Source organism: Symphalangus syndactylus, chromosome 13 (assembly GCF_028878055.3).
Source record: "Symphalangus syndactylus isolate Jambi chromosome 13, NHGRI_mSymSyn1-v2.1_pri, whole genome shotgun sequence".
NCBI classification, from domain to species: domain Eukaryota; kingdom Metazoa; phylum Chordata; class Mammalia; order Primates; family Hylobatidae; genus Symphalangus; species Symphalangus syndactylus.
In genome coordinates this window covers 5,769,148-5,792,637 of record NC_072435.2, presented here as the reverse complement: position 1 = coordinate 5,792,637, position 23,490 = coordinate 5,769,148, and positions in this window count along the sequence as shown.

Below are 23,490 nucleotides of genomic sequence, written 5' to 3'. Positions count from 1 at the left end.
TTTTTGAATATATTTCAGATTTTGCTCTAGCATATTTAATGAGATATTAATGTTACTATACAATCTAAATTTTGGCATATCATTTTATATCCCTCAGCGTTTAAAAATCCTTTGTCATTATAGCTTGTACTCTCTGTCTTTTAATAGTGAACTTAATCTATTCATACTAAATATGATTTTGACATATATGGATATATTTCTGCATCTTTAATAAAATTTCACTGTATTTTTACTTCTTTACTTTTTTCGTTTGTTTTCTGCTTTTCATTGACTTGATTGCATATTTTTTGGGGGTGTGTTGTTTGTATATTTCCTTTTCTATTTAATCTGTGTCGCTTTTCATTGCTCTTTAGTTATTAAATGTTGAATAAAGTGCATTAGCACTAATGAAGCACAAGGTTGCATTAACAAAGTACAACTTGAATCAATCATCTCCTTCTACCTGAACAATTTAAGGGCTATAGAAAATTTTAGATATGATCATCTCTTCCAGTTTTTATGTTATTGCAACTTGTAAATATAATTATGTTTTGTTTTTTAAGTTCCAAGCTAAATAGTCATTATCCTTAATGTTATTATTGCTGTTACTTTGGTTATTGATTATTTAGATACACCAACGTGTTTTCAAGTTTCTGTATAACTCAGTGCCACTTAGATCTCACTCTTTTCTTCTCATTGAAGCTTATGTTTTGGTGCTCTTTGGTATGTAAACTCAATCACTTATTTGAATGTGTGTGTGTGTGTCTGTGGCAGGGTCTCAGGCTTTCACCCAGGCTGCAGTGCTGTGGTGCAATCATGGTTCACTGCAGCCTTGACTTTCTGGGCTCAAGCAGGTCTCCCACCTCAGCCTCCTGGGTAACTGGGACTACAGGCATTTGCCACCACGCCCACCCCAGGATAATTGTTTGTATTTTTAGTAGAAATGAAGTTTCGCCATCTTGTCCAGGCTGGTCTTGAACTCTTGAGCTCAAGCAGTCTGCTCTCCCCAGCCTCCCAAAGTGCTGAGATTACAGGCATGAACAACCATGGCTGTCCTGAAAATTATCTTATTTTATATATCTTACTCTTAATAATTTAGAAAGGTTTAAAATAATAGATTGATGGATATTTTCTGTTAGCACTTTGAAGAGTTTAAAATCATAGGTTGATGGAAATTTTCTCTTAGCACTATTGTCTTTTATAATTTCAAGATACTTTCATTTTAAATTATGAGTGGAAAACAGAAATTACCTAAAAGGGCACAATTACTAGACTGACAGTATTATGGGTTGAATTGTGTACCTTCAGCAAATAATGAGGCGGTAATTCCAGTAGCTGTGAATGTGACCTTGTATGGCAATACAGCCTTTGCAGATGACCAAGTCAGGATGAGGTCATTAGGATGGGTCCAATCCAATATGACTCTGTCCTTTCAAAAAGGAGAAATGTGGACACAGGGAAAGATAGGCATACAGAGAAGGCGATGTGAAGACACAGGAATAATGCCATTGATAAGCCAAGCGATATGGTCTGGCTTAGCTCCCGTAACTCCCATGTGTTGTGGGAGGGATCTGGGGGAGGTAATTGAATCATGGTTGTAGCTTCCATAACTCCCATGTGTTGTGGGAGGGACCTGGTGAGAGATCATTGAATCACGGTGTTTTTTTCCCCATGCTGTTCTTGTGGTGGTGAATGAGTCTCACAAGATCTGTTGGTTTGATAAGGGGTCTCCTCTTTGCTTGGTTCTCATTCTCTCTTGCCTGCCGCCATGTGAAATGAGCCTTTCGTCTTCTGCCATGACTATGAGGCCTTCCCAGCACATGGAACTGTGAGTTCAGTAAACCTCTTTTTCTGTATAAATTACCCAGTCTCTGGTATGTCTTCATGAGCAGCAGGAGAACAGACTAAAACACCAAGAAACACCCAAAGCTGCAAGACATTAGGAGAGAGACTTCTCTGGAAAGCTTTTTCCTTTTGGCTCTCAGAAAGAGCCACCTTTTCAACACCATGATTTTAGACTTCTACCCTCCAGAACTCTGAGACAGTACACTTCTGATTAAGCCACCCACTGTGCGCTGTTTTGTTAGGGCAGTCCCAGGGAAGTACTACAGCTACAAATCGTAAACAGAAACAAGAGCCAGGAGAAACCAGAACCTTCAACCCTCCATGTAGTACTCTATCCTTTCTTTCTGGAGGTTTTCAGAAGGCATTTCAAGGATTCAGCAGGGGGTTGGTAGACCATGCTGGGCCCACTGTGTCCCATTCCTGCCAGATTCCTGCAGGAACTACACGGTTTACTAGGTTACACTTTCTTTTCTGTTTATGGCTTCTCAGGATGCACACTTGACCCTATGCCCTCTCTTAATCCTGGCAGCCCCCCATACTCTGCCTAAATAAATACCAGTGGACATAACTACCAACATGCCAAAGTCCTCAACATCTCATATTCCATGCAAGAATACGTAGAGAGGCTCTTTATACTGTCATAGATTATACCAGCCGGGTATCCAAGTGATGTCAACAGGGCCCCAGTGTTTTTAGACATTTTAATAAAAATTCCTTTTTAAAAAATCAGATTTTGCTATAAAGTCATGCTTATAATCCCTATGTTCTTTTCTTGACAGTATGTTTTTCCAAAAGAATCCTCAGCCATCCACATAAAAACAGTTTCCATATATGCGAACTGGAAATTTTTATAACTGGTAGAAACAGACTAAAAACTGGACTTTCAAAAAATACAGTTGGCCTTTCATGTTTACGAGCTCCACATCCATAGGTTCAACCAACTATGGATAGAAAATACAGTATTCCCAGATTGGGCAGCCCAAGGATGCAGAGGGCTCAGTTTTAATTTTCCCAGGTTATACAGGACCAATGTTGGAATTTTAGCATTTCTGGATTTTGGCATCCATCAGGGTTCTAGAACTATTCCCTCATGGAGAACGTGGAAGCACTGTATATACCAATGGCAAATAAGCAGTGAAAATTTGCTTAACGCCACTAGTCATTAGGAAAACGCAATTAAAACTTCAATGAGATGCCCTATACAGCTACTAGGATGGCTATAATAAAATCACAGAAGACGGAGTACTGATGAGGATATGTAGAAACATCAGTGGTATAGTTGCTTTGGAAAACAATAGGGAAGTTTCTTTTAAATTTAAATATACATTTATCACATGACTCAACTATCAATTCCTGGATGTTTACCCAAGAGAAATAAAAGCATATTCATACAGAGACCCATTTGCTAATGTTTATAGCAACTTTATTTGCATGGCCTTAAACTAGAAATAATCCAGAGGCCCATGTATTAGTAAAGGTATAATCAAATGGAACACTAGTTTGCGATAAAAAAAATACAATATAGACATATGTAACAGCATGAATAAATCTCCAACGCATTAAGTAAACTCAATAAAAAACAATCAAGGCTACATAGTATATGATTCAATTTTTGTGACATTATTTAATAGCCAAAACTGTAGCCACCCAAATCTGAGTGGGGTAGACAGGGGCTAGGTGTCAGGTTGGGGGTGAGGACTGATTACAAAGGGGCACCAGGTAACATAGTACTTTAGGTTGCTGTAACAGAATATCATAGACTGGGTAGTTTATAAACAACCAAAATTTATTTTTCACAGTTTTGGAGACTAGAAGTTCAAATTCAAGTTACTGACAGATTCAGTGCCTGGTAATGACTCACTTCCTGATTCAGAGGTGGCTGTCATTCTTTGGTCTCCTCACATTGTAGAAGGACGGGATATCTCCAGGGTCTCTTATAAAAAGCACTATCTCCTTTGATTAAGTCTCTGTTCTAATGACCTAATCACCCTCCATAGCCTCCAACTCCCAATACCGTTATATTGGGTATTAGATTTCAGCATAAAATTTCAGAAGAATATAAAAATTGAATCTATAGAAGAAGGGAATTTTTAGGATGAAATGTCTCCATTGAAGTGGTTGTTACACTACTGTAAACATTTGTCAAAAATCATCAAAATGAACACTTAGAAAATGCTGTTATATATAATTATCGTTTGGTTGTGTCCCTCCAAAAGGCATGTGTTGGAACATAATCCAATGAACCACTGTTGGGAGGTGGGGCCCAATGGGAGGTGTTTAGGTCATGAAGGCAGAAGCCTTGTGAACAGATTCATGCTGATTTAAAATAACTTAAGGCTGGGAGTTCAATCTCTTGCTGTCTCACCTTCCACCATGAGATGACACAGAAAGAAGGTCCTCACCAGACACTTGCCTTTGCATCTTGGATTTTCCAGTTTCCAGAACCATGAAGAATCTCTACAAATTGCCCAGTCTCTTATATTCCATTATAGCAGCACAGACTGAATGGAACTATACATGCATTGCATTTGAATGAATATTAGTAAGAAATTAAACTTTCACCACAATAAAGGAATCTTTGAATGAGCACTGGGTCCCTCTGAGCAAGGACATGGACAGATGTTATGTAAGAGAAAGGACTGGATCAGAACTTTGAGAGCAGAAAGCATCAAATATTCTACAGCTTGAGCCTTCTGTAATGGTAGCAGTAGGAACTGAAGATTCCTATGTTTTTGTTATCTTAGATGGTGAATTGGACTCCACTAATGGAGGGGCTTAAGATATGAGCAGCCATTTATTTTGTATAAACAGTTGTGCAAAATGAATGTGCCAATAAACCATAACAAAATAAATTGGGAGAGCTTCAAATCTAATCCACCTTTTAGGAAGTCTATGATGGATAGACTTGACCTACAGAATCTAGGCACACTTTTGATAAGCCAATAATTTCCTCTCTATATAGATACCCCTAATTCAGGCTTCAGGGGCTAAAAAGTGTTTCCAGAGTTGCAACAAAATGATCAATACTTGAACAATATAACACACACTACAAGATTCCTTACTTTGAATGTTGAATATGTGTAGATATAGAGATACTAACTGAAGAAATTAAAGTTTGGCAGCTTTTGAAAATGTAGTCATTCAAATATGTAAGGCATTGTTTGATGACACAGCCAAAAATAAAGTTTTCATATTTCTTTATTCAGTATTTTACATAATCTAGGGAGATATAAACTTCTGGCTAACAACAAAATAAATGTTCGCTTAGGAAACAAGACTCCCAGACTTAAACAGCGTTACAAAAATACATATGTGACCAGCTATGTTTGGTTTCTCCACTGTCTTTTGGTTGCACTCTAATTTTTCCAGCTTGAAGTATCTTGTCCTTACGCATTTTTAGACATCCAATACAGAGGTAATATTTATTTATTCAGTATTTGTCACTTTGAGAGTACTATGTTTTCTCAGATCCGAATCATCAAGTTGTTCTTGAATATTATACATTTCATTTTCAGGGTAGAATAAACTTTGTACTGATTATATTTGAATTTGTTACTTGAAGTGGAAATTGTAAGTGATAGCAGAAAGCCTGAGTGCTTTGAAATGAGGAATACTGGATAGTGAAATATTGGTTTAAATTCTGGATCTTCCAGTGATAGCTGCCATCAAGGACACAATTTCTTATCATTTTTAGCTTTAAATCACTCAATTTGGACATAGAAATAATAAACACATTTTACAAAGTTATGCTGGTGTGATGAGATCAGCATTCAGTAAAGGGAAGCTGATACGACTGTCAGTCAACGGATTCATCTAGCTATTTACCTACCCTTCTTTTGTTTTCCTCTCTGCAGCCAAAAGATTTAAGTTCAAATTCTGGATTGATGGTTTATTACATCTGTGACTTTTAGCAAGTTATGTACTTTGCAGTCTAAAATTTCACACTTATAAAGTATGATATTAACATTAAAGAGTCTATAAGAATCTAGTTTAGTGCCTGAAATATAGTAGGTGCTCATTTAATGACAGCTACTGCTATTTTAACTTTTAGACATCACTATTACTACAAAACTGGCTTTGATATTTTACCTTTCTAAAATCTATTTTTTTGCTTCCTAAAATGCAGACTGTCCTGCATCCAAACTATATTGGAAATTAAATATTTTAATGGAAAATAAAAATCACACACAGGTCAAGTAAGTTATAGTGGTTTTGAACAAAAGGCATACAATTTCTTTTTAAAAAAATATAAAAAGTATTAAAACTATGTTCAACACGAATATACTTATATGTGTATTATATACATGCTGGAAATATCAGTTTTTAAGGGACTACATAGCAGCTACATGTTTTGATAATTGACATTATTCAGCAAATTTTTCTAATACATGAAGTATGTCAAATGATGAGTTCAGTATAACATTTTTATCTGCATTGCTTTGTTACTTTTGTGCATTACTATTAAATGCATTGTTATATGTTGCTGTAAGTTGTATTATTGCATATTAAAATCATTCTTAGATAAAATAAAAATCAACAAGGTCATTTGCACAGCTCGAGAAAATGTTTTTATCATACAGAGATTACGCATTTTTCTTTTAGCACTTTTTTTTGCACGAAATCAATTATTTCAGGTTTTTTTTTTAAAAAAAACAGCTTCCAGGTAAAGTAAATATTTTCACTTTTAGCTACACATGGATATCCTCCATTATTTATGTTGTCATATACTTATCTTAGTAAAAGGTTTGACTAAAAATAACTGCTTATCCAAAGTGTACTTATGTTAAGTGTAGATATATTTTGAGTAAATAAAAAGCAGGTATTTTTTTCAGAGATAATCTTAAAAATGCTTTTTCATGAATCTGGAAGTTAAATAGCTGGAAATGAAATCCAGAAGTAAATGATACCACTTGTAAACATACCTCTGACATTAGGAGTATACAGGAAATTATGACAAGTGTCTGTTATCATAGATAAGTAAGGGTATCCCATGGGTAACTAAAAATGAGCATATTTAATGGGAGCCAAGTTTCGTATTTTTAAAAGACATGGAGAAATTTATTTCATAAGAAAAATCTGTTTAAAATGGAAAATCTTTGTAAAAAAACTACTCTTTTTAAAATCCTTTGCTAATGGCCTTCTTGAACTTTATCTTAATGTATATAAGAATTCTTCAAAAATCACATTATATAATTAATTAAGGATTTTAGAGAAAATTAGAAAGATACTGCAATATGTCAACAATGTTTAAAACTGATGTTAAATAAGTCTGGGCGCAGTGCCTCACTCCTGTAATCCCAGCACTTTTGTAGGCGGGTCACCTGAGGTCAGGAGTTCAAGACCAGCTTGGCCAACATGGTGATACCCCAACTCCACTAAAATTATGCAAATTACCTGTGTGTGGTGGTGGATACCTCTAGTTACAACTACTCTGGGAGGCTGAGGCAGGAGAATTGCTTGAACCTGGGAGGTGGAGGTTACAGTGAGCCGAGATCACACCACTGCACTCCAGCCTGAGAGACAGAGCAAGACTGTTAAAAAAAAAAAAAAGAAAAAAATATCGCTGCTAAATACGTTTCTGGCTATTACTAATTTCTATTTGTGATGGTCTAGTTTGTGCTTTTCTTTTTTAATAAAGACTTGTTTTTTAAAAGAAAGCACAGTGATCTGGATGATGTCTTATGGTAAAGCCTTGGGGTAAACTCCAAAGGGTAAGTATTAGCAGTGTCGATGCCACCTCATTACAGTAACCACAATACCACATTTAAAGTGAAAAAAAAATCAGACTTTTGTGAAGTGTCTTGCAAATTCAAATCCTTTCTATGATGGCAAATAAAACAGGAATTTGGAGCACCAAACTTGCCCCTTCCTCTGCAATAAACTAAACACAAAAGTTTCAAACATGTTTTAGAATGAATTCCTAATTTTATACATCAAATGACCACCCTCTCATCACATTGAATACCTATGGTAAGAAATTAGAATTCTCTCTCTCGTCCTTCCTTGTTAGTGTAGGGTAGAAGGGATTTTTTTTTCTCATCCATCACTAGGTTCATGGCTGAAGCACCTATAACAAAAGACAGTTTAACAACAGAAAAGCGTACATATTTATTTAATGTAAATTTTATGTGACATGTGGACCTTCAGAAATGAAGACCCAAAGAAATGGCGAAATCTATGTATATTTATGCTTAGGTTGGATGGGGAGTAGACAGTCATGAGGAAGCATGATTGAACAGAGGGAGTATGATCTAATGATAATAAGCTGGGGGAACTTAGCAAGGCCTGTTTGTTCATATTACTTTCTGTGTCCCAGTGTGACATTCCTTGTCTCCAGATATGAGGCACATGAGGCTCTTATCACATACTTCAGAGGAAGATCAGATTTTTTTTTTTTTTTTGAGACAGTGTCTCCTCTGTCGCCCAGGCTGGAGGGCAGTGGCGTGATCTCCGCTCACTGCAAGCTGCACCTCCCGGGTTCACACCGTTTTCCTGCCTCAGCCTCCCGAGTAGCTGGGACTACAGGCACTGCCACCACACCCGGATAATTTTTTGTATTTTTAGTAGAGACGAGGTTTCACCGTGTTAGCCAGGATGGTCTCGATCTCCTGACCTCGTGATCCACCCACCTCGGCCTCCCAAAGTGCTGGGATTACAGGCGTGAGCCACCGCACCCAGGTGAAGATCAGATTCTTTTACAGCTTGCTTCAGAGAAGAAGGATTGGAGAAGGTCAGAGACCTTTGTCCTTTGTGATTTTCTCAAATGTGAAGGTGCCATCTTCTGGGGTAGCACGTTCTGAACCCAATGCTCTGGGGTAGCGTGTTTTTATTTGTAGAATATCAAGAGAATGGTGTTGCATCTTTCAGAAAACCCAGTCTAGAAAATCTTAGGAATGAAATATACAACCTAATTTTATACATTTTTCTAATTTCTGTTTATGGTTAATATTTGAAGAAACATTCCCTCATGCATATATAGTTTTAGTTTAATGTAAGTGGATAAGATACATAATAATGCTGGTTGCAAAGATTTTGTGTTCCAGAAGAGTTCAATAATATTTTCCTTAAAGGTTGGCTTGTAAGAAGAAAATTTATTTCCAACATTTTAATCTCTGACTCTGCATTAGCCATTTTCAAGTAGATAAATTAATTTTTTTCACTTGAGTTATTTACTGAAAATTCGTGAACTTAATTGCTGAAAAGCTTCAGCTTTTGCTGTTTTTTTTTTTGCTAATCAGTGATTCAGTGATTACTATTTCTTTTCTATTTTCTTTATATGTACTGTAATTTCTCAATGGCATATAAAAAACCCTGGAAAGCACATTGAAAGTGGAATTATTTGAGCTGGACATATACTTGTGCATTAAAAAATTCTCCAAATATGTCTTTAAAACTTAATTAAAAATGTCAACTTAGAAACTTAATGTGCCTGGGTCTTAGTCCAGAGGACAGTGGTATCAGCTCAAACAGGAAGATAATGGAAGGGGATTTGAACTTTATGATAAGGACTCCTGGTCAGTTTAAGAAAGACAATGACAGGATCAGAATATACGTTACTGCCTGCTGTGTATATGCAGCAATAGCGGTTATACCTGGTTCTTTGTCTCCAAATCAGAGCACAGGCCCAACAAGAACAATCCTCGGTCCACTTATGAGGGAGTCTTATCCACTCAGTTGGAGGGATGGTTTCCCTGCATATTGCTGCAAACTTCCTGTCACTGCACCAGAGGTTTAGAATTAGCATTAATGACCTTCAAACAGCTTAATTTCCCCAGAGTCATTGAACACAGCTAGTTGGCCCTACTAGGCTGAAAGCCATATGGCATCAATTGTAAATGTTTTGCTACCATTTCCCAACATAACCACCTGCCTGATTTACTGTTTGCTGGATGCTCACCTTGAATGTGAATATGTCCACATAATTTTTTTCTTTAAATTAAGAAATGTAGTTTAAAATTATGATTCATTTTATCCTATTAAGATGTTGAAGGGGGATGCTGAAGAAGATTCACATTGTCAGTTTTGTATAAATCCACTTGTTGGAGAAAAGTGTTGAAATGAAATTAACAAAACCATCATATAAATATAAACGTGTAGATTGTTAAAATTACAGTTTTAGGAAATTTGCAACATAAAGTACAAGGTAAATAAATATCTCATTTTGAACTCACATATTTAGTACAAAATATTGCCCAAAATCCATCCTAGGGCTTGGGGATATTTAGAAAAGAGAAGACCCCCAGAGCTATAAATCATTAAAAAACCAGATAGCTTAACTTCAAAATGCATTTTATTTTTCTTAATCTTGGGTTTCAAGATAAAACCTTGAAGAAAACTGTAGAAGCCTTTACTCTTAGCCATAAAATAAACTCCATTTCCCCCCCTTTCCTACCATGTATACTCCCTTCACATTTATCTAATTGTATGCTGTCGTCTATATGCCTTCTTAGAAGTTGCAGGGGCTAATCTTGAGTCTGACAAAGGAAGCTTGGAGACTCAGCTGCAAAATTCCCAAGATTGCTGCAAGGTGGCTGGCTAGTCAACAACCCCGCCATTGTTGAGATGCTGCCAGCTCGTGATTCAGGAGGACTGAGACACAAAATAGCCACCAGAGCAAAACACACAGACACTGTACTCAGCACAATTCTTGCGCGCCTTCCTTATCAATTTTTCCACACTTAAACCCCTACCCTCACCCCCAAAATTGAAGTGGTTGGTTTGAATGGGAATCCGGCCACATCCCCTTTACTAGTTTTGTTTAGTAAAATCCCTTTCTACCAGACCTCACTCTTGTGAATTGGACTCTGCAAGTGGTAAGCATTCAGATCTGTATTCAGTTACAACGAAGTGATCTCTCTGCAATGGATACAGAAAAGATAGGTTCAAGGGGAAATATAGGGGAAGAGGGAGCGGGAACTTAAATATTGGGGATAAATGAATTTGGGATAATTAAAAGCAGACATAGAGAAAATTCTGAAGGGAAACTGGTAATAGTGTATATGGAGACATTGTGCTCCTCAATGGAAATGTTGAGGATACAATATTGCTTCCATGCATCTCCCTTTCAGCAATTCAGCCCAGTGACTTGATGCAATGACGTCACCCGTTCTCTTCTGAGGAAACAGTTTTAGACATTCAAAGCCCAGTTGTTCAATGTAGCCGAGATTCTTTAATTTCTATTTCAGCTAATTAGTAGCAATACAAACTCTTGCCAAACAAGAAATGTGAATTCTTAAAGATTAAATTTTATTTTATCTCTATCTAGAGGTAGGAAACCAATCTTTTGGGAGGCACAAATTAGGATGACAGCCAAAATTCATTTATTCATTCCAAAATAAAGCCTTTATGTGTAGCGAATTATTTTTCATAATTCTAGAAAGTGGCATGTTCCAGCAATTATAATTATAAAGTGTACTGTTTTTGGAGGGTAAAATAGTAAGTCACATCATTAAGGTCAAAATGATGTTTAAAGGAAAACTATAACTATGCCTTTAGTATATTAAAATTAGATAATATTTTGTACATCTGTCCCTGCAAAATAAAACACTTTTTATATGTTTTCTTTGGCTCACACACAACTAAATTTGATGAGATAAAATATACAAATATTTGACAGGGTCAATTTCCTTTTCAAGTTGGATTTTAATTAATTCAATAAGCATGTATTGATGACCTACTGTATGCAATACATTTGGCTATATTTAGCATATCTGATTTTGCTCTATCATCATGGATCGTGATGTTTGTGACGGGGGATGTTTGCGACTGGAAGCTTTTTTTTCCCATTAGCCAAATAAATAAGTAGGTAAATGCTTAAAGATTTTTTTAAAAATCCACGTGGTGTTATTTTGAGAGGTATAGAATTTATCTAAGCTCCAGTTCCTTCCATTGGAAAAATGAGTATTTAAATGAGGTAATATGTATAAAGGCAATGGCGGCTGGGCACGGTGGCTTGTGCGTGTAATCCCCGCAATTTGGGAGGCCCAGGTGGGACGATCGCTTTAGCCCGGGAGTTCAAGATCAGCCTGGGCAACAGGGAAAGACCCAGTTTCTACAAAATATTTTTAAAGTTAGCTGGGTGCAGTGGCACGTGCCTGTAGTCCCAGCTACTTGGGAGGCTGTGGCAGAAGGATTGCTTAGGCCTGGGAGGTTAAGGTTGCAGTGAGCTGTGATCGCGCTACTGCACTCCAATCTGAACCACAGAGTGAGACCCTGTCTCTAAAAATAAATACAGAAATAAAGACATACATACATACATACATAAAAAATAAGGCAAAGAGTAGGCCCTCAATAACATGAGCTAATATCAATCTGTATTTCCATAAATTGGTATCATTCTATGTATCCATAGCCTCCAAACCTGTTATAGTCCAGTCTTTGGCTCCTTTTCCTGTGGCTTTAAAAATTTATATTAGATAAGGAAAAGAATCACACTATATACTTACCCTTAACTGTTTTATAGTTATTTTCAGATTTACATTTCCTGTGGTTACCAAATTACAAATGGCTACATGTAAAAACATACCTTTCTGGACAGTTTAGTTTCTCAAAGTTCAGAGCAACTCATATGCACTTACATGTAAAAATTATATAAAATATGCATATGTTAACTTCTCATATATACTTAAAAGATACCTAACAAAATTGAGAGTTCGCAATGGTGTTACACACATATTTGAAGTTGCAAATAGAAAAAAACAGATATCCAGAAATCAGGCTGAGTTTATACCCTAGAGATATTTGCAATTCCTCCATAATAAAGTGACAGAATTTGTGACTTTGAAGCTAAAAATTATGCATAACTGCATTTTACACCATTTTAGCCATCAACAACTTATATTAACAACTAAATTAAGTTATACAGCAAGCCAGAAAAGATCGCAAATTTCTTATGTTCTAGTATTGGAAGAAGAAAGGCATTTTTAGTTTAAAATTTAGTATGTGACACAAAATGGCCAGATGGTGCACACAATCCATTTGTTGCAGGGCTTCTAGTTCTTTCCATGCATTGGAAGAAAACCAGGTGACAAGTTAGGCAGCAGTTTTTATGTAGGACATTTCCAAATTGCATATAATCAGAGAATAAGGATCTAGAAGGTAACTTCCAACTAAAACAAGCCATTCTGACTCAAAGTCACAAGAATTCAGTCTTAATAATCACAAATGCTTTCTGTTCTCAAGCTTAAAAATCTATTCTCTATTTTCTTTGGACTCACAGTGTCTTAGAATTTTTGCACACATAGTCTTACATTTTCCTCTTCACAGAATGGGATTGGCAGAAAAAATGAGAGAACGTTTTGCAGTTAGTGATTTTTTCCAAGATCACAGAGCTAGTCAATACACCATGTGATTCACATAAAACATGAGAATAGCCAGTATGGGGTACCTAGAAATGAGGAGCATTGCAATTATAATACAAACAAAAATTATACCCCATTTTACTAGTTTGAATCATTACCACAATAAACATGGATTCATAAGTTAGGCTGTGATAGAACCGAAAGAAGACATTTATGTGATTTTTTTTTAATGGCATGCATCTGCTCAGGACAGGCTGTACTTTTTAGAGGAACAACTTTATCCTTCAGTAAAAAATTCTGAAGAAGTGTGATATCAAAGCTCAATTAAACTTGATATTTAAAGTCTTTATACCAAAATAATGAATCTATTCATGAACAATACAAGAATGAGATTTGGCAGGAAAGCTATGTCAGTATATCTCATGTCAGTGCCTAGCTAGGATGCTAATTCACAAGAAAAAATATTGTCATTCTCCAATGTCGGACAGTTATTTGAAGCCTGTCTGCTTTTTTTGGTAGAGATACTTTAAATAAGGAACCTGGGGAAAGAGTTACAGATATCTACTGGCATGAAGAGGAAGACTGTTTACTGAATAGAATTGAATGGATATTTTTATGAGTATTGGTATTATTTCAATTTTCAATTAAAAAAATAAACTGGTATATGCAAAATCTTCATGCTCTGGGCCATATTGAAAGATAGTAAATAATTGAAATAAAATGCCGAGATATTGGTGGGGACCCGTCTGCACCTACTAGGGTCTTGATGTTACCTGAGCCCCCTTAGGTATTTTAAATATGTGCCAGAAGACAGTGCTTCTCAGGACATGATTTTTCTATTCCTAAAAATAAGTTACAGGAACAATAGACAAATGAAGACTAAATGTTTCAAGAGGGAACCCATATAATGGGTTAAATGAGGCACAGGATAGCAGTGTGTGAGGCATTTTGTATTAGAGCTCATTTAAAATACCATCGGTTACATGAGGTTTCAGAAAAAAAGAAAACAGCCTGTGTTCTGCATAAACAACTGTATGCAATGTATTGTAAAACGGGTATGAGGAATTAAGGAAAGAATGCCTTTTCTTCTGGTGTTCATCTTCCTCCTGGTTCCTAGTCAACTACAACAATTTGTTTTCTAATCTTGCTTATGGCACCTTCCATGGCAACAGGTGTTTACTCATTTTGACAAATGCCACTTTATTAACAATCGTGATGTATGCAAAGAGGACTAACAATCCCTCTAGTTATGCAAAGGACAGGCACAGTACCCGCTGGGGATCAGAGCCTACCAACTTTGTGACAGCTCACAGTATATTTTCACTATTGAAGCCAATGGAGTATATATTGAATATACACGTTGTTCAAGGATTGGTCCTGCTTTATGCTTGAGGCTTATTTTATTTTCAATGTGTCCTGATTTATTAAACTAGTTTTATGATGGGCACACCTAAAGAGCATCTGTCTCCTATACAAGAAATGGCCATGTTATAGTGACAAACTTGGCAATGTAGAAATAAACTTAGAAATGTAGGCAAATATGAGATGATACCTGAACATCATCTCAGCCACACCACAGTTATTGAGATATTGTTTTCTAAGGGTAAGGTCCAAACACTTTATCATATTTTTATATCTTGCATGTAGTAGATAATTTATATACATACCAATCACACACACACACACACACACACAGACACTCAATGTCATAGCAATCTAATTAGAAATAAAAGCTTCTAAATTTCAAATAATGTGGAGCAAAACTATAAAATATTGTCTTAAGTTGTACAAATTTTTTAAAAAGATGATTCACAGAATTATGGAGGATATTGATCCAATTGAATAAAACATAAAGCCCTGAATACTTCTCCACTCTTCCATTTTTATAGAAACTAAGAAGCAATTTAAAGATTTCTTTTTTAATGTGAAGAAAAATGTTTTGTTAGATTTTCTGCTAAATGCCATTTAAATAATCAATTTGCCAACATTTAGGGAAATTGAGTATGCCACTTCCCTAAAAAGCTTGTCATTTCTCTTTAGGGTAACGTGTAACAGAGATGCATAGGAAAATTCAGGGATGTGCTTTGAAATACTATTAGTAGATAGCAAATGGGGGATAGATGGATAAAAATTTATTCTATATATTACTGGGCAATAGTTAAAGGGAATAATGTATCTCTCTATATACATGGGTCTCAAAATTGGCCTCAAAAATGATACTGAGTTTAAAAACACTAAGTGAAACATGGTGAATATCACATTTCCCTGTGTAAATATAAAAATAGAAAAAATATAACAATCATTGTTGATATATATTTAGGAAAGAAAGGATTAATTGTTTAATATTGAGAGTAGATTAGACACACACATATATTAAGTATATAAGAATTAGCCTTTGGATTTGTTAATTTTTTGTTTTAATCTGCTGTATCTCTATTTACTATTTCATTCATTATTATTTTTGGTTTTTATAATTGCATTTCTTCTGCTTGGGTTTCTTATGTTTTCCCTAATATCTTAAGTTAACTGTTGAATTTATCTGTTTTCAGACTTTATTGCTTTCTTGTATGTTTTAAATATGCTTTCCTATTTCCAAATCTACAAATTTTTCAAAAAAAATTGTTTTTTTCTGACTTTGAACTTCGTTGTGCTTAGAGAAGTATATCTGTCTGATAATTCCTTGGAATTGGCTGATATGTGCATTATGTCTTCCCCACGTGGTTCGGTTTTCTCTGAAGCTCCGTGCGTACCTGAGAACACTGTGTATTCCTTGGTATGATGGGTTTGCTGACTTCTTCATATGTTTTGAGGAAAGTTATTAGAGGCATCGAAGTTGAAATCAGTGTATAATTATCATTGCTTTATGATGTTTTCCATTCTATGTGATGCTTTGTGCCTTAAAGACTTCACTCTATAATATTAATATAGATACACCAGCTTTCCTTTGACTAATATTTAAGCTGCCTAATTTCTTATCCATTGTGTATAAGTTTTCCCATGTTTTTATTTTCATGTGTGATTCTTCGATAGTATAATCCTGGATCTTATCTTTTATTGAATTTAACCTTTAACTAGAAAGTTAATTTATTTACATTTATTAGGATTGCTGTTATATTTGGATTCATTACCATCCTATTTCTTTTTATGTATATTCCTATTTTGCTTCATCGCTTTTACTTTTTATCACTTTTTCTGCATCCTTTACATGAAGTTTTTATTTAAATTCTATTTCCCTCTTTATTCTTTTAATAGCTACCATGAATTTTTAACAGATTTATTTAAAGTCTACATTAATCATTTTCTCTATTCCTTCTTTATATAACATAGGGAACTTCGAATTATAAAAATCAAATCACCTGCTATTTAGTCTTACTTATTGTCCCATATTTTAATTATATCCTTTCTTTATTCCCAAATTTCATATTTTTGTTATTTCACGCAGACTCTGTGGTTTATCTACATGCTTTCCACGTTCTTCACTCAGCATTTCTTCTTGTATCTCCAGCTTTCCTTTTGTGGTTATTTTCCATCTTGTTGACATATCATCAAAAGTTTGTTGAAGTGTGAATCTATTCACTTTTAGGTTTCCTAAAGGGAGTTTTAGTTTTTCTTTTAGGTTTACTTACATCTTACTTTTGAATTATTTCAAACATGACAAAATATGTGAGAGGAGTACAAATATTAATACTTCCTATATACCTTGCGCCCACATCCTTTACTTGTTTATGTTTTACTGAATGCACTTTATCATTCTCTCTCTCTCTCTCTTTCTTCATCCTCAGTGTTCATTTTATTACCATGTTGACAGGAAGAGTTGTTCTTGACATTAAGTAAGGATTTTAAATCAGCTTATTATCACTGCAAATTTCCAAAAGACAGAAAGAAGGGTAACAGTGTGAATCTCTCTATGGCTTCTAGTAAAAATGGAAATATTGCTTAGATTGGAGGAAGGTCATAGAGCACTCTCAGAAGAAATATGATCGTATTGCCATCATAGAAGCAATACATTTGTCTTTTGTCTCCTTACTTGTTTATATTTTTTCAACTATTTAAATCAAACAATTTGAGGTGAAAGTGCACCACCACTCTCACATACCAATAACAAGATAGAACACTGGAAATATTATTTCCCAAACATGAGTTTTCATTTTGATGATAGTCAGCTACTAATCTAGATGCTTGATATAAGAGATATTATCTAAGCTCTACCATACCTGTATCAGTAGAATTACTTCCCTATTATACATGAAGATATACAGGCATACCTTGGAGATATTGCAGATTCAGTTCCAGACCACTGCAGTAAAGCAAACATTGCAATAAAATGAGTCATATAAATTTGTTGCTTTTCCAATGCATAAAAAAGTCATGTTTACATTACAATATAAGCAGCTGAGTGTGCAATAGAAGTATGTCTAAAAAACAATGCACATACTTTAATTTTAAAATACTTTATTGCTAAAATGCTCAGGATTATCTGTTCCTTGATCAAGTTGTGATTTTTCACAGGTAAAGGGTTTGGTCCCAGTGTTGGTGGCAGCTGACCAATCAGGGTGGTGGTTTCTTAAGGTTAATGTGGCTGTGGCAATTTCTTCTAACAAGGCAGCAATGAAGTTTGCCACATTGGTTGATTTTTCCTTTCGTGAAAGATTTTTTTTTTTTTTTTTTGTAGCATGTGATGCTGTTTGATAACTTTTTCCCCACAGTAGAACTTCTTTCAAACCCAAATTCTGCCACTGCTTTATCAATTCAGTTTCTGTAATATTCTAAATTCTTTGTTGTTATTTCAGGAATGTTCACAGCATTATTACCAGGAGTAGATTCTATCTCATGGAACAACTTTCTTTGCTCATCTGTAAGAAACAACTCCTAATGCATTAAAATTGTATCTTGAAACTGCAACAACTCAGTCACATCTTCAGGCTCCACTTCTAATTCTAGTTGTCTTGCTGTTTCCACCACATCCGCATTTACTTCCACTGAAGAGTTAAACCCCTCAAAGTCATCTGTGAGAGTTGGACTCAACTTCTTCTAAACTCCTGTTATTGTTGATATTTTGGACTCCTCCCAGGAATCACAAATGTCCTTAGTGTCATCTAGAGTGGTGAATCCTTTCCTGAAGATTTTCAATTTATTTTACCCAGATTCATCAAGGGAGTCATTATGGCAGCAATAATCTTACTATGTTTAGTTCTTATGTAATAAAACTTGAAAGTTGAAATTACTCCTTGATTCAGAGGCTACAGAATGGATGTTGTGTTAACGAGCTTAAAAACACGAATATCCTTGTTCATCTCCATCAGAACTCTTGGGTGTTCAGGTACATTGTCAATGAACAGCAATATTTTGAAAGGACTCTTTTTTTTCTGAGCAGTAGGTCTCAAGAGCAGGATAAAAATATCCAGTAGACCATACTGTTAACAGATATGCTGTCATTCAGACTTTGCTCCATTTATAGAGTACAGGGACAGTAGATTTAGCACAATTTTTACTATTTTCAGAATCGTTAATCAGTATTGGCTTCAACTTCAATTTACCAGCTGAATTAGCCCCTACCAAGAGTGTCACCCTGTGCACTGAAGCTTTAAAGCCAGGCATTGACTTATTTTCTAGCCATGAACGTCCTAGACAGCATCTCCTTTCAATATAAGTCTGTTTCATCTACACTGAAAATCTCTTGTTTAGTGTAACAACCTTCATCTATTATCTTAGCTAGATTTTCCAGATTATGTGCTAAAGCTTCTACATCAGCACATGCTACTACTTCACCTTGCACTTTTTCTTTTATTTTGGGATGGCTTCTTTCCTTAAAAATTATCAACCAACTTCTTCTAGCTTCCAACTTTTCTACTTCATTTCTCTCAGCCTGAAGATAATTGAAAATAATTTGGGCCTTGTTGTAGTTGGTTTGGTTTTCTATCCAGACTAATAAAACGTTCTTCCTATCAGCAACAAGTCTGTTTTACATTCTTTGTCGTTCATTTGTTCACTGTAGTAGCACTTTCAATTACCTTCAAGAACTTTTCCTTTGTGTTCCTAAGTTGGCTGTTTGTTATAAGAGACCTAGCTTTTAGCCTCTCTCAGCTTTCAACATGCTTTCTTCATTAAGTTTAATCATTTCCAGCTTTTGACTTAAAGTGAGAGATGTATGATGCTTTTCTTCTCACTTGAACACTTACAGGCCATTGTAGGCTTATTACTTGGCCTAATTTTAATATTGTTGTGTCTCAGGGAATAGTGAGGCTTGAGGAGAAGAAGAGAGATGGAAGAACAGCTAGTTGCTGAAGAAGTGGGAACACACATGATATTAATTAAGTTCACTGTCTTATATGTGCAGAGTGTATGGTGTCCCACAAACAATTACAATAGTGACATAAAAGATCATTGATCACAGATAACCATAACTAATATAATGACAATGAAAAAATCTGAAATATTGTGAGAGGTACTGAACTGTGACCCAGAAACCAAAAGTGAGCACATATTGTTGGAAAAAATGGTGTGGATAGAATTGCTCAAGGCAGGCTGGTCAAAACCTTCAATTTGTAAAATCACAACATCTACAAGAAAAGTGCAATGAAACAAAGTACGCTTGCCATTGCTCCAGGTTACAGAGAGAAAAAGTGGAAGAGATTAGATTCAAATCAAATCTCTGTGATGCCAAAATCCATGATCTTAATCATTAAATACATTGCTTCCAATTTTATGTCTAGATAATATATATTTCATAGGTTTTATATAAAAATCTATTGTTTAACATCATCTCATTAGTAATATATATATAATATTCAGAAAGTTTAAACAATGGTTACTTAAATGAACTACTGCTTTATTAAGCAAGATACAAATCTTAATCTGTAATATATATTTAGAAGTAGGATTTATAACATTAAAATAAGCCATGATGGTTTTTCCAAAATAATGAGAAAATGACCCCTTAAATCAATTATACTTTAAAAAGAAAGATGCCTGTTTTATCTGTCTTTATGAAGGAGATGAAATTTGGCAAGGCAAAAACTTTAGGTTGTTAAAAGAAGCAAGTTAACTCATGTTTATGTTTTATAACTTATTTTATTTTTTAAAACAACCTTGAGTTGAGTTTTCTTTGTATTTATTTTGTACTATTTTAAGATGTATAGGTCATTTGCAAGTAGTTAGTTGCTGAATTTTCGGTGCAATCCAAATACTTAGTTTAGTATTACCTGTGGTTTACCTGCTAATTTAAACAGATGACTATAACATGCAAATTAAGATTATAACCACGCATTTTCAACTGCAAACTATATGGAAAGAGTATTCGATATGAAAAAGACAAAATAAAAATTACATAGTTTCTATTTTCTTTGCAGTTTAAAAATGAATTGGAAAATGAATTAGTAATAATGTTTAAAATGCATTTAATTGTGTTTTTTAATGTTGCATGGCATAAAATTTTGATAGCTCGGTTAGAAATGTATGTCTGAACTAGATTTCACAGAAACTGTTTTCCTCTTTGTATTGGTGAAATACTAACTGCTGTGTCTTGATATGACCACTTGATGGAACTCTTTCATTTTGCTTTCAGCATTCTCTAAGCAGTGACAAACTTACCTTTCTGGGCAGGTATAAAAGTATATATATGTATGTGTGTGTGTATATATACATGTGTATGTATGTGTGTGTGTATATATATGTATATATATGTGTGTGCCTATATATATGTATATATATGTGTGTATATATGTGTATATATATGTATGCTTAAAGGAATTCGTTATTTGGCATATTTAGTATTCTCTACCTTTTTTATGTATGTCAATTTTATTTATTTCTATGGAGAACCACAGTGTTAGTAAGTCGATCTGTAGAAAAAAAAATACTACTTCTTAAATAAACTCTTGTTCTCATTTCCCTCCAAGAATTTTTGGCAGAAAATTAATTTTAAATAATTCTTAATATTTAAATATAATAATATCCAAAATGTTATTTTCTTTATAATCAAACTGAAACTCTATTTCTGGGATGCCTTCAAAATTAATAGTCAGAAGCATTCACAAGGTCTTGGGAATTAGAGGGTGTTAGGTAGTTGTGGGAACTTCCTAACAATTATCCTTATTAAGAAAGATAGCTTGAGAAGGGGAGAGATTGATTTTGAAGTGAAGCTTTCAATAAAGTCATATAGAACAATTAGGAAAAACTAGAAGTGAAGGACGGGGTGAAAATCACCTTCTCTTCTTTGAAAACATTGACGCTATAGGTCATCCAAGAGGTGTGGATTAGGTATCAATCATCTATTTGTGACCTTTCATTTAAACTTTCTGAAGTTTTGCATAAAATAGGGATAATCGTAAATCTCTCACGAGGCTCAGATACAATAAAACTCACTATAGTAACACATTTGTAAACTCTAAAAACATCGTGGAACTAGTAGTTGTTGGAATGATCACATTGTTGTAAAGAAAGCCCACATTAAGCATGTCAGCATATCTCGGAGAAAAAGGCCGTCTTCGGTAACTCTACCTTACAAAATATTTTCCATGCTCTGTAGTGTCTGGCTCCTAGTCACAAGAATCTCAAGGAAGTAAGGCCTCTTTTTTGTTTGCCATTTATTCTAAGTGATCTCTGCCACTTCAGTGGCATCTAGTCCTATGCTAATGGTGGCCAAATCATTTCTCCAGTCCAGAATCTCTACATGAACTCCATCATCCTATTAGACACTTTCTCCCCAATATTCTGAAAACTTAAATTTCTCTTTGCTTAAACCAAACTCACTGTGTTTATTCTGCAAAACTGTTGCATACACTTGGCTGACAGAGTTTTTGGTTTTTAAATTGATGACTGTGATTAATTTCTCTTTTGGCTCCCCAGTACCCAGCCTACAGTAGTCAGTCACTGATTAACCATTGAATGAATGAAGTATTTTGAAGCTCAAGACATAGATTTGACCGAATGGTGATAATTTCAAACATTAATTTGTTTTATTGTGACTCTGTTAGAGATTGGCTTATACAATATTACTTTCCTACTGATTCTTGTTTTTATCTATTTTTGGTCTACACAAGGCATTGAAAATATAAGGCACTGAATGTGCCCTCATTTTCAGAGTTTAAAAGAAATTTCATTGCTGCACTAATGATAAAAATTTAATCAACTCTTTTTTAGGAATAAGTTATAAAATACTATTCATGCTTTTTCTCAATATACACTTTTTCTTCTTCAATTACTGGAGTGAGGAAACTCACTTAAGAGGAATGTCTTTCAATAAGAGCATCTGTAAGGAAAAAGCATATTTTCACTGCCAAGAAAAACTATCAGATAAAATACATTCATTGTACAAAAGAATTATGAACGATTTCTGTAGACATGCAATATGGTATGTACTATTGAATGTGTTGAGGATAAAGTAATAAACAAAAGTACATGTTCTTACATTCTTTGAGCTTGTGTGGGAAACCCAATATAAACAAATGTGCTATTTATATTTTGGTTTAACTTACTTTATTTCAGGTTGCAACAGAACTATACAAAATGTGAAGTAGGGAAGGTGATGAAGTAACACAGGCTGCTATTTTCTAATGGGTTGTCAGAGAAGATCTGTCTAAGGGGAGACTTTATATAGATATCTGAGTGAAATGATGGGCCAAGTCATTTGGGGAAGACATTTTGGATTGCCTCGAGAGGTCTCAAGAACCTTCCAGGGCTCTCCAGAACCCCTCTTCAGGGATCTCTGAAAAGATACTGATTACAGAGATGTCTGAGGACTGAGCTGGGACAATCCAACATTTGTAGTACTGATGCAAAGAAAGCCCACCAAAAGAGATTTAGATCATTTCTACAGTTCTATAAAAATATTTTTATGACTCCTAATTTTCATTTAGTTAGCGTATTTTTTCTTCTTCATGTCACCTTTACCCTTTTGTTGACTGTAAAGAAATCCATACACTTACGCAATGTATTCTGTGACAGCATAAGCTGTTTTCAATGATGGGAGCATCAATTTATAGGTAAGTATAACTCAATTAAAGCACATAAGTTCAGGTACTAAAATCAATACAAAGAGCATATTCTGCTACCTCCCAGTCGCCCGCCCCCGGTTTACATATGCTTAACATTTCTGGTGGACAGAATCTTGCTGCTTGTGTGGGATTCTTGACATCACAATATTCATCGTAGAGTAGGCATGCAATGCTTTTAATTTAAATCAATAAGTTAATCTCAAGGGGCAGGGAAGTGAGCAAAAGGGGGCTTATGACCCTTTTTCCTAAAGAGCAACCAATGGTCAGCCATCGTTGATTGCTACACAAGGCCACTCCTGAGATCCCAGTTCTAATATCATAAATAATCAAGTACATGAAAATAATAGAAAGTGAAACCCATGCTTTCCTGA